Source organism: Marmota marmota, unplaced genomic scaffold (genome assembly GCF_001458135.2).
Source record: "Marmota marmota marmota unplaced genomic scaffold, marMar, whole genome shotgun sequence".
NCBI classification, from domain to species: domain Eukaryota; kingdom Metazoa; phylum Chordata; class Mammalia; order Rodentia; family Sciuridae; genus Marmota; species Marmota marmota.
Window position 1 is genome coordinate 24,033,603 of NW_026000142.1, and position 13,074 is coordinate 24,046,676.

At 38.4% G+C, this 13,074-nt stretch overlaps 1 long non-coding RNA gene across 1 annotated transcript; it reads right to left on the minus strand.

Annotated features, from left to right (window-relative positions):
* On the minus strand, window positions 1–1,502 carry LOC125611385. The gene is made up of 2 exons (XR_007341569.1): window positions 1,106–1,502; window positions 1–572 (listed from the first exon to the last, which is right to left on the minus strand). It is a non-coding gene; the product is annotated as an uncharacterized LOC125611385 (long non-coding RNA).
* Window positions 1,503–13,074: the final 11,572 nt, after the last annotated feature.

The window sequence follows — 13,074 nt, forward strand, 5'->3', positions numbered from 1 at the left end:
AAGAAATAATCTTTTTTAAAAATTAATTCTACTCGTTTTCTATATTTTAACTTAGTAGTTTCTCAAGTCAGTCTATTCAAAACAAACATGACTGTAAATAAGCATCCATAGGTAGTTTTGCCTTATTATTAACTGAGAATAATACAGATCCCATTAGACAGAACCACACCCCCCCCACACACACACACTTTCCCTAAGCTCAGTTTTTATGAGTTTGTTCATCTTTGTCTTAGACTTCAAAAGCATGATGCTCCATGGAGCTGAACTATAGATAGTCTCATTTTCCAAGTCCTCTTGAGATTTTGCTGACTTCTCCATGATGATGGGTCCAGCCTCTTTGGTTCATCTGTTTGCTTCACTGGCAAATGAGATAGCAGCTCAAACCTTTGCTTGAGTCCTGGTCTCAAGCAGAGGTTTCTTGGGTGATAGAGGCAAAAGCCACACACCAAGAATGGAATTTGCTTTCCATACTAATGGTAGGACATTAATCTCCTCATCCCAAATTTGGGACAGCTCACTGACGGTTCTTAGCAGTGAACTTCCAAAGGGTCTTAGAAGAAATGGGCCTGGAACTGAGAGAAGATGGATTAGGCTGGTGGGAGGGACATATGTTCTCTGTGGTTTCCCTACCTCCCTTTCCAGTTCCTCTCTAGGCAAGCCCCTTCCCCTTTGTCTACCTTCAGTACATAGGATTGTTTGAAATCCAAACCTAGGGAAGCCCTGTTTTTAGATTTCTTTTTCTTCTTACTTATTTTTGTTTTGTTGTTGTTATTTGGGGTTTTTTGGTACTGGATTGAACCCGGAAGCACTTTACCACTGAGCCACACCTCTAGTCTTTTATTTTTATTTTTTATTTTAAGATAGGGTCTCACTTAGTTGCTTAGAGCCTGGCTAAATTGCTGAGGCTTCCTTTGAACTTGTGATCCTGCTGCCTCAGCCTCCAAAGTCACTGGGACTTCAGGCATATGCAACTGTGACTGGCCTGTTTTTAGATTTTTTTTTTCTGGTAAAGCTTAGCTAGCTTTCCTTTTAATTTTTTTTATTATGAAAAATTTAATTATATACAGAAGTCAAGGGGTGATAGAATAGATACCATTGAACTGACCATTAACATTCTGACAGTCTTTTTTCATCTTCTAACTTATATCACATTATATCATCTGTAGATTCTTCAGAGGCAGCCCTAAAAGCAAAAACAAACAAATGGAAAATACTACCCAAATGTCATTTTCACATTTAACAATATAAAAATCCCTTAATATTTCATATTTCCCAGTACTAGATCATTGTCTCAAAGATGTCATTCTATGGTTGTTTTAGTTGAATCATAATCCAAACACAACTTTTAATAATTCAGAAAATGCAAACTAGTTTAGAATATGGTCTAAAATGGCCCAAAGTCAAAATAATTAAATCATTTACAAATTCTGTAACTTTCAGGTACATGCAGACATGCAAATCAAGCCAATAAATTATTGCCTTTTTTTACAAACAAATGAAAGCTTTTTATTATACACTATAAGTAACTTATGAATGGCTGCATTGAAAGGGCCAGAGGTGCCTGAAAGCAATTTATTCTAAGCTCTACAATAATAACAGTTATTGTTTGTTTTCTGGTTTTATAAGCAATATAATTTCATTGCTCAAATTTAAAAAATAATAAACCAAGCAAAAGGAAATAAATCACTTAATTCTATCTATCACTGAAAAAATAATTTTTTCCCTAGTTTCTTGAGGTACCTCCATGTGTGTAGGTATTTTAAAATTAAATAATTCTTTATACACCATTTATATCCTATTTAATAACAATGCAGTTAATGATCATAATGTCTTTAAATATTTTTCAAAAAAAATTATTTCTTCTAATTGCTACATACCAATCCAAAATGCAGACCTTTTAAATTTATTTATCTACTTTTCTAAGATTGAATAGTAAGTGTATTTAATTTAGCTATTAAAAAAACTTACAACTTTACACATAAATCTGGGCTTTCATTTTTGTTTTCTCAGGAATAGGGTTTACTAAATTTAGGATGGATAGTGAAAAATTTAAGGCTCATTGTTACAGATTTCTAAATCATTTTCAGGAAAGACTATAACATTTAATATGTGATTCACAAGCAGGGTTATGAACAACATGAGGGCATTTATGGAGTGAGAGTGGTGGTATGAGATAGTCATTAAATCTAAAAAGGAACAAACAATGCAGCCCTGGATCCTTTAGGATGATTCCCACACAGCCTCCAAACCACAGAAACTTGGTGAGCTTTTGTCCTCTCTGGTGGGGAAATCCCAAGATGCATACTCTGAACAAATGGCCTGAACTGGAAAAAGAATTGTATTGGAATTAAAAAGAATTGGATTCGTCTTGATGTCTTTTTAAGTCTTCTTGATGCATCTACATCATGCGTAGGACCTGGTACTGGCTATGTTAATGTCTTAGGCAGAATTCTAAGATGCCCTCTGTATTAGTTGGGGTTCTCCAGAGAAACTATTTCTGTGTTTGTGTGTATGTGTGTGTTTAAGAGGGGATTTATTAGACTGGCTCATATAATCAGGGACTGAATAGTCCCACAGTGGTCATCTGCAGACTGGAGAGTCAGAGAAACCAGTAGCTGGAGGGCTCAGAACAAGGAAAAGAAGCCAATGCAACAGACCCTGTCCAAGGCTTAAAGGCTATCTAGAGAGCCAGTGGTGCAAGTTCATGTTCAAAGGCTAAAGAATCTGGAGTCTGATGTCAACAGGCAACAGCAGTAGCAAATACCGCACCATGTTCAAGAGGGATTGAGTGCACATGCCTGTGAGCTTCCCCTCTGTTTTAGCAACTTTTTCATTGCTGTGATTGAACAGTTGAATTGGATTTATCTCAATGCTCTTTTAGGTCTTCTCAATGCATCTGAACCATGGATAGAAGCTGGCAAGAACAATTTTAGAGAAGAAAAATTTTATTTGTTACTGATGGTTTCAGAGGCTTTAGCTCATAGACAGCCAGTTCTGTTGGTCTGGGCCTAAGGTGATAGAAAATATCATGGCAGAAGAATGTGGTGGAGGAAAGCAGCGCAGGACGTGGTCACCAGGAAGCAGAGAGAGACTAAGCTTGGATAACCAGGGACAAAATATACACCCCAAAGGCATGCCCCCAGCCACACCCTACTTGTCTATAGTCACCACCCAATTAGTCTACTCAAGTGCATTAATGCACTGATTAAGTTAAGACTCTCATAACCCAATCATTTTACCCCTGATTTTCTTGCATTGTGTCTCACATGAACTTTTGGGAGACACCTCATATCTAAACTATAATACTCTTCTTCCACCTTTTCATTCCACTGGGGCAGCCTGTTTGTTGGTGCTGCCCATGTTCCAGGCAGGTCTTTCCCAGTTTGTTTGACCACACACCAGTCTTTTCTAGAAATACCCTCACAGATACACACAGAAGTATGCACTAGCAAATTCCTAGGCATTCCTCCACTCAGCCAAGCAGACAACCAAAATTAACAATCACACTATTCAAGATCCATACATGCCAATGCATTTTCTCTGTATAATCATGAGGATTGTGAATATGATGCATTCCTATGGCACAACTGGATTTAGAAAAGGACAATTACCAGAGCAGGGCTGACCTGATCACATAAACCTTTTCCATCTGGTCTTGAAGCGGCACACCCTTTCTTCACAGAAAAGTCTTAACTGGGCTTCTCCAGAATTCTTCACCATGGCTGATTTTTGGGACTGTCAGCAAAAGAGTCTCTGCAAAAGAGTTCAATGTAGATAAACTTCCTATTTTCTGGTTGCCCTGTTTTACTTGGCCACTGGCCAGGAAGAAATCAGCACTCCAGGTGCTGGACACCCTCTTACTAGTTTTTCACAAACATATCCAGTATCGTAATTTGTAGAAATGTGCAAACACGGCCTCTGGCCTTGAGCTGGGGTTTCACAGAGATGTCTACATTTTTAAGATAAGTTACCAACTGGGCTCCATGGTAACAGCTGGCAGGAGGAGGGAAGAAAGGGGAAAAGAAGCTCTCCCCTTCTCAGGTGTTGTCCTTGAAGTGTTAACTTGCCCAGAACAGTGAAAGAAAAAGCTGCTTGTATGTGAACTTCTGCAGACTGGGAACTTCTGAGCCCCTCCCCTTATATGCTGGGTATAAAACTCTGAAACTGCCTGAAATCGGGTTTAGGGAATTGATTGTTTACAGCAAAAGTGTGCCCTCTGAGCCTGGCTGAAGCCAAATAAAACTGTTTCCTGCTATCTTTGGTGCCTTGCCTTGTTGTTGTCCCAACAACAGTCTAAGAGGTCATAGAATGGGGAAGTTAGAGTCATGTGAAGTGTGAAGTGGATTTGACATGAAGTTTCTTCATAGCTGTCTATGGGGATAGAGGAAGCCACATGAACAGACATGGGAAGCCTCACAGAGTCTAGAACAACCCTTGGATAGCAAGCAAGGATACAGGAACTCCAGTCCTACAACAGCAAGGAAGTAAATTCTATCAACGACCTTAGGGAGTTTAGCAGATCCACCCCAGTTAAGTCTCCAAAAGAGAATGAAGATAATTAACCTCTTGATTCCTACCTCATGAGATTCTGAGTAGAAAATCTAGTTCAATTGTGCAGGTATTCTAACCCATGGAAATTGTAGATAATAAATATATGTTGTTTTAAGTGCTAAATTTGTGGCAATAGGTTGTGCAACAATAGAAAAGTAATGGAGACATGCTACAGTAACTGTCTCAAAATTGTAATGGCTTTTTAACAAAAGCCTATTTCTCTGTCATGGAGTATCAACTTTGGTCCTGGCTGCCTGGCCCCAAGCGTGGTTCTTTAATCTCGAGGGTCATCTCTGTGGACCACATACACAGAGGCTCTTCTCATTATAGTCATATTATAGGGACCCAGATTGACAGATGTTCCATCTCAGTGGGGACTTCTAACATCATCAGGGCAGGAAAGAAAGAGGCAGCTGTTGGGGGGAGAGTGACAAATTTTATACTTGGTTCCTAAAGTTTTTGTCTAGATGTGACAAATGTCATGTTCACATTTTGCTGGTCACATGTATTTCAGAGTAAGTATGGAAATGCAATTATGCAAAGAAGATAATGAACATTTTTGTTAACAGTGAATGAGAGCTAATCTATACTGGAGTGGCCTCTAGGCCCCAGTCAAGACTGCTGGGTGAGCAGTGTCCCAGGGTTCTGTATCTAGGTTCTATGCTGCCCAACGTGGTATAGACTGATTTTCCCATCCACTGGTCACCCCAAAAGGATTCTTTCCTTCCTTCCTTCCTTCCTTCCTTCCTTTCTTCCTTTCTTTCCAGGGATTGAACTCTGGTGCTTTACCACTGAGCCACATCCCCAGCCTTTTTTATGTTTGATTTTGAGACAGGGTCTTGCTAAGTTGCTTAGGGCCTCTCTAAGTTGCTGAGACTGGCTTTGTACTTGTGATCTTCTGCCTTAGCCTCCCAAGCCACTGTGATTACAGGTTTGTGCCATCATGCCTGGCTAGATTCTTTTTTCCTTACAACTTTGACCATCCTCCAAAAGCAGCACTTTTTTTCACTTATTCATAAAATATTATACATAAGATATTATGGATGGTATGTTATCTCTCAGCAAGCTCTCCCATCTCTGTGCATTTTGTTGCTCTTTCCATCAAGACATGGAATCTCCCTCCTCTCCTTAAAACTGACCTGTTTTTATGGCTTGCTTTGACCAAGAGAATGAGGTAGAAGTGACACTGTGACCAGTTTGGATCTATTCCTTAATAGCTTTCTTGGAAAGTCAGCTTCCATAAAGAGGTCTCAGCCATCCTAATGGAAAAGCCACATGGATAGGGATCCTGAAAAATCTCAGGGACTTTGCACATTCAAGCCCTAGCTGAGTGGTCACCTGAATGCAACCACACAAGTGACCCTAGACTATAGGGCTGAGAACTGAGATGGACTGGCCCTGATGAACCCTGACCAAATTATCAACTTGTAAGTAAATAAATTATCTCTTTAAATCATGAAGTTTGGCGGAGTTTTCTTATACAACAATATATATTTGATCCATTACACATGAACCTCTGATCTTGCACATTTATAATAAAATCCATTGAGTGATAACTATTATTAAAAAAACATACCACATACTATAGTAGATCAGTGCAGAGAGATTACTTACAGCCAGAGGCATTGGGAATGCATCATAGAGAAGTTGATGACTAAAATAGGCTTCAGAGACTCTTGGCCCACTGTACGAACATCACTATTAACAACCTCTACGCATCAATTTTCTTCAGAAGATTTTACACACACACACACACACACACACATACACACACAGCCAGCCAAAAAAATCTTCCTTCATATTAAGATTTAAATAAATAATACATCTTTGTAGTTTACTTGAACTTTCCTGTTCCATTGTTTGCATTTTATTTATTTGTTTGTTTGTTTGTTTGTTTTAATTGGGTATATATGACAGCAGAATGCATTTCAATTCATTGTACAAGAATGGAGCACAGCTTTTCATTTGGGGTTGTACATAATGTAGCATTGCACCATATGTGAAGGCATACATGTAATGGTAATGATGTCCATCTCATTCCATCATCTTTCCTTCCCCTCCCCAAAATCAGCATACTATCATGATGCAGCCATATCAAGGTTTATAGCAGCTCAATCCATAATAGATAAATTGGAAGCAACCTAGATGTCCTTCAATAGATGAATGGATAAAGAAACTGTGGTATAAACATTGATGTAGCTGCATCCCTGTAGTATGCTGTTTTTGAGTCCTTTGGTTATAGACAGAAGAGTGGGATAGCTGTGTCAAATGGTGGTTCCATTCCCAGTTTTCCAAGGAATCTCCATACTCCTTTCTATATTGGCTGCAACAATTTTCACTCCCACCAGCAATGTATAAGTGTGCCTTTTTCTCCACATCCTCACTAACACTTATTGTTGTTTGTCTTCATAATAGCTGCCATTCTGACTGGAGTGAGATGAAATCTTAGAGTAGTTTTGATTTGCATTTCTCTAATTGCTAGAGATGTTGAACATTTTTTCATATATTTGTTGATTAATTGTATATCATCTTCTGAGAAGTGTCTATTCAATTCCATGGCCCATTTATTGATTGGGTTATTTTTTTTTCTGTTAAGATTTTTGAGTTCTTTATCCTAGACATTATTAGTGCTCTATCTGATATGCATTTGCCTACAATTTGTTCCCAAAATGTAGGCTCTAAACTGTGGAACCAACCTAGTTGCCCTTCAGTAGATGAATGGATAATGAAAATGTGGTATATATATACACACAATGGAATACTATTCAGTATTAAAAAAAGAATGAAATCATGGCATTTGCAGATAAGTGGATGGAGTTGGAGAAGAGTTAAAGTTAGCCAATCCCAAAAAACTGTCGAATGTTTTCTCTGATATGAGGATGCTGATTCATAGTGGGGTTGAGGAGGGAGCATGGGAGGATTAGATGAACTCTAGGTAGAGCAAAGGAAAGGGAAGGGCATAGGGGTAGGAAAGATGGTGGAATGAGATGGACATTATTACCCTAAGTACATGTATGAAGACACAAATGGTGTGACTCTACTTTGTGTACAATCAGAGATATGAAAATTTGTGCTCTATATGTGTAATATGAATTGTAATGCATTCTGCTGTCATATGTAACAAATTAGAATAAATAATTTTAAAAGAAACTGTGGTATATATACACAATGGAATATTACCCACCATTGTTTGCATTTTAAGGGAGGACTATGTTGTAAAAGAGATGGGAGTTCAGGAACAGGACAGTGCTTTGAGAGACCTGTGTAGCACTAACCCACTTACTACACTTCCAGGAGGGCTGGCTCTACTTGGATTCATAAGAATGTACTTCTCTCCTCTGCTAGGACTCAGGATGACATGAGGGGGGCCATGTCCCCATTGAAAACTATATGTGTTGATTCCCCTTTGGAGTTTGCATAAGCCTCAATAAATGAACCAGCTCAATACAAAAACTTCCATCTCTTTGCTGTTCCAAATAGTGCTACCCATAAGCAAACAAATCCTAAAAGCAGATAGATTTTCAGGACCAAACCTACTAAAGTTAGAGGGCTAGAACTGACATTGGAACTAAGAAAATTCAAAGAGGTATGTTCTCTGTGACAGAGAAATAGAACTCGTATATATTCTCAATGAGTCTAAGGTGACAGTATGCAAATATTCATGAAATAAAACCTTAGAACCATTCTGCATGTCTGCAGACAAAAAAGTATAAGAATAGATCAGCATGTGGTACTATATTCATACAATATATAGCCACAAAAATTAACCAGAATATATATATTAATATCTATAAATCTCAAAAATAGGTTAAGTGAAAAAAAGCTAGGTGCACACTGACACAGTATAACATCACTTATAATGCTTTAAAACATGCAAAATAATACTATATATTATTTATGGATATATACATATGTAGTGAAGTTTAAAATATTCATGGAAATTATAAACAGCAAACTAAGGAGACTAGTTACTTCTTAGAAGGGATATAAAGGAAAAAGATTTAAAGGGGATATATAAAGAGCTTTAATTTCACCTATAATATTTTATTTCTTAAGCTAGGTAATGGGTACCTGAGTGTCAATATATTATTCTTGGTACTTTTTGTATGCCTGAAGTATTTTTCTTAACAAAACAAAGTAGATGAAAAATTTGTCTTAGACTGAATTAACTCATTGATCTTGAAGTATTACAGACCATGGAGGCAATTTAGGTAATAAAAAGTGCATTGTACTAGGAATATGAAGATGCAAGTTCTGGTCCCAGCTCTGTCCATTAATTAACTCAATTATTCTGAATAAATCATAATTCACAATATTTCTCAGTGTTGTTCTCCTCCTTTGAATGGAGGAATTTGAATTAGGAGATCTCTTTAAAGATCCCTCCCATTTCCAAAAGCAATTACATTTTCTTTTAACTTCAAATTTGTCCAAATACACAACCAATTTCTTAAGGGCAAGACCATGTCTTAACTGTTGTACATTTTCAGTGTCTTTTTCAATAAACTCTCAATAAATTTCAAGGCCCTATACAATATTATTGTATACAGTAAGTTATAATGACTGACTAGGGCGGGGGCTGGGGCTCAGCAGTAGAGTGTTTGCCTCACCCAGTGTGAGACACTGGATTTGATCCTCAGCACCCCATAAAAATAAATAAGCAAAGTTATAATGACTGAATAAACAAACAGCCACAACAAAAAATGGCAAAACTCTTTCATCATTAGCTCCTCCTAAGCCAAATTGCTGATTAGGAGTGACCAAGTTTGAGGTTCTGGGCATGGAATAGCATCCTGGAGAGAAGCTGTTCTTTTGTCCCACACCACACCTGCAACTAATGGCCATGCTGTGGACTTTTTAGTGTGTGTGTGTGTGTGAGGTGGGGGTGGGGGGTTAGGGGGAAGAGAGAGAGAAAGGGAGAGAATGTGCATGTGTTAGCATGTTTAATTCCTGTAATCAGAAAAGAATTGCAAAAGGATGCCTCTCTGGTGAGTTTGTGGTAATATCTTCTTAAGGATGGGAAGTTCAACGTGTCAATAATATGTCCCGGGCTGGGGATGTGGCTCAAGTGGTAGCGCGCTCACCTAGCATGTGTGCGGCCCGGGTTCGATCCTCAGCACCACATACAAACAAAGATGTTGTGTCCACCGAAAACTAAAAAATAAATATAAAAAATTCTCTCTCTCTCTCTTTCTCTCTCTTAAAAAAAAAAAAAAATATGTCCCTTTCTCGTAGAGCACATGGAAGCAGATACACATCTTCTATCTCGTTTAACTTTTCATCTGTCTTGCAGCCTTGCTCTTCCCTAAGCATTTCTTGAGAATCCCTTTGGGTAACTCTTTGTTCTAGACTCTCTCCAAGCATTTTCTGTTCATTTGCACTTTGAAAGCCTTATTAAAAATAGCAGGGAGAATTCATCAGGATCTGCAAGTGATATAACAGCTTGTCCAATGATGAGAAATATCATAGTTGAGTTCTTGTCTCTTGCCCTGGTAAGAAGCAGAGGAGCCTTCAAGCATAGGAAGTAATTATGCTTGGAAAAGAAACCATGTTTTACAGGCCACTCATGCTAGACAATACTTAGAGATCAGAGCTAAAAACTGTATTTTAGCTGTGGGAAGTTATCCAATAGAATGGATAGAAATGCCAAAAAAAAAATTATTGCCTAATTTTCTCATGGTACATAGAGCATCAAAGGATGTAGCTACAAAATGAAATGGTTAATTATTGAAATGATTAATTATTGAACTGTAAGAATGCACTTAAGTTGCCTTTAGATAAAAATAGGAGCTGTTTTGCCCCATGAAGCATAGTATGGCTAAGACTGCAATATAGATGGTGGAGACTAGGTTAATCAACTCTTCTCAGTGTATGGTCAGGAGGAGGCGATTGAGAGGGGGTTTGCTGGTCCTGGCTGGCCTTGCTTTCTCTTGTTTTAGGAAATGATTCTCCATTTCCTTAAATAGGCAGTAGATTTCTCATGTGACTGGAGTGAACTGACAGGAGCACACTCTGTGCAGTGAGACTAAGTTAGGCTCAAGAGAAACACAAAAGCCGTTACTTTGTGGGAGCAAAGTGCCGTATAGTATGAAATCTAGAGTGGAAAGTCAATACATTTTTGCTATTTTCCCTCATTTCATAATGAAAGTTAGTTCCAAAAAAAGCTGGATATATTCAACAAATATATCATGATTTGGAGCCCAAGTCTTTGTATAGACGAAGAAGAGACTTTTGTAGACAATGGAGGAAAGTTACTGAGCAATCATCCATAAATACAGAACTAAGCTTACCCAGCTAGGGACAGATTGATATAAGACAGTTCAATCACTGATGAAGTATGGGAGATAATGCCATAGACCACTGAGAGTGGGGGAGTGTTGGGGGGCTAGTGACATTGGCATGCAAACTGGCAAAAGTTTATCTTGGGCAGAAATTGGTACAAGTTTGAGGTATGGCTGGAGAATCTGCAGGGGGAATGACTAAATGACAGTGTGTTGGACTCAGGGATGTGCTGGCCAGGTCCCCCTCCCATGTGCCGAAGGCCACCTCCTCCAAGGCCACACCCTTCACAAGGCCTATATCCAATGACTGACTGATATGGGGACCTCAGTTAGCAAATGAGCTACCACATGATATAGGGCCTTACAGGTGCAAAGGGTAATTGCCACACTGCATTCCAGAGCTGGCTGAGGACCTCTACTCTGGCAAGGGCATAGAATTTGGGGTCTGAATTTCTTTTGGAGCTCAGGAGGAGCCTATGTGCCAGAAGCCACATCCACAGGCCTAGCAGTGAGTTAGGAGCTTTCTCAGTGACTTTCCATTTATAGTGGGAAATGAGTCTGGGATTGCCTGGCTCAAGGGGGGATTTAGAGTGAAAAAGCTAGGGCACATATTGTTTTTTTTTTTAATCAGTGCACTCATTTTATTTTAAAAATTATATGTATAACTTGGTTTTTAAAACCCCAGTAAGTGAAATATGGGAAAGCATAGGCAGGACATGAGTAAGAGATCTTTATTTTTTACAATTTTCTTTTTAAATTTATTTTATTCTAATTTGTTATATATGACAGCAAAATGCATTACAATTCATATTACACATATAAAGCCCATTTTTTCATATATCTGGTTGTATACAAAGTATTATCACACCATTCGTGTCTTCATAGATGTACTTAGGGTAATGATTTCCATCTCATTTCACCGTCTTTTCTACCCCTATGCTCCCTCCTTTCCCCTCCCTCCCCTTTGCTCTATCTAGAGTTCATCTCATCCTCCCATGCCCGTACCCCACAACCCCATTATGAATCAGCATCCTCATATCAGAGAAAACATTCAGCATTTGTTTTTTGGGGATTGGCTAACTTCACTTAGGGTTATATTCTCCAACTCCATCCATTTATCTGCAAATGCCATGATTTTATTCTCTTTTGATGCTGAATAATATTTCACTGTGTATATATACAACATTTTCATTATCTATTCATCTACTGAGCAGCATCTAGGTTGGTTCCACAGTTTAGCTATTGTGAATTGTGCTCCTATAAACATTGATGTATTCCTGTAGTATGGTGTTTTTAAGTTCTTTGGGTATAGACCAAGGAGAGGGATAGCTGGGTCTAATGGTGGTTCCATTCCCAGTTTTCAAGGAATTTCCATAATGCTTTCCATATTGGCTGCACCAATTTGCAGTCCCACCAGCAATGTATGAGTGTACCTTTTTCCCCACATCCTCGCCAACACTTATTGTTGTTTGTGTTCTTAATAGCTGCCATTCTGACTAAAGTGGGATGAAATCTTAGTTTTGATTTGCATTTCTCTAATTGCTAGAGATGTTGAACATTTTATATTTGTTGATTGATTGTATATCATCTTCTGAGAATTGTCTGTTCAATTCCTTTACTGGCCAATAGAACCTTAAATTTTGGAACAAATCAATGTTTTATGACAAGATGTTAACTTTAGCTTTATATATTTGCTCAGTGAATAAATATGGTCATTTGGTACAATTATTAATTTAATATCCAATAGCATTAAGAAAAGAAACAATGAGTCATATGGCATCTGGGTGCATCCTGAACAATTAATGTCTTTGAAACCAGAGGCAGAAGAGTAATGTTGTTTTAAAGTTTGCTCATGGACTTAGGGAGACACTTTTGTCTGGTTGGCAATCACATTTGTGCCTAGCATCCCTAAACAGTAAATTTCTGCAGCTGGGGTGTTGCAAGCTTTGAGAGGAGGACCCCTTCATATTCCAACTCTTTTATACCATATTATTGAATAACCTAAGTTGCTTCTGCCCAGGCAGCCTGAACTCTGCCATCGCTGCCTGGGCACCTGCAGATAAACTGTCTTGTCACTCATGGTTCTGGGTCCTCAAAGACTTTTCTATTAGCAGAGCCTCTTTTTTCCAGCTTCATTCCCTCTAATGTGTAGCTGCATTAAATTCATGATAAATCACAAAATTGGTGACTTGGAGACCGGCTACAACCACCTCCAAATGACAAGTCTCTATTCTGTCACTTTCAT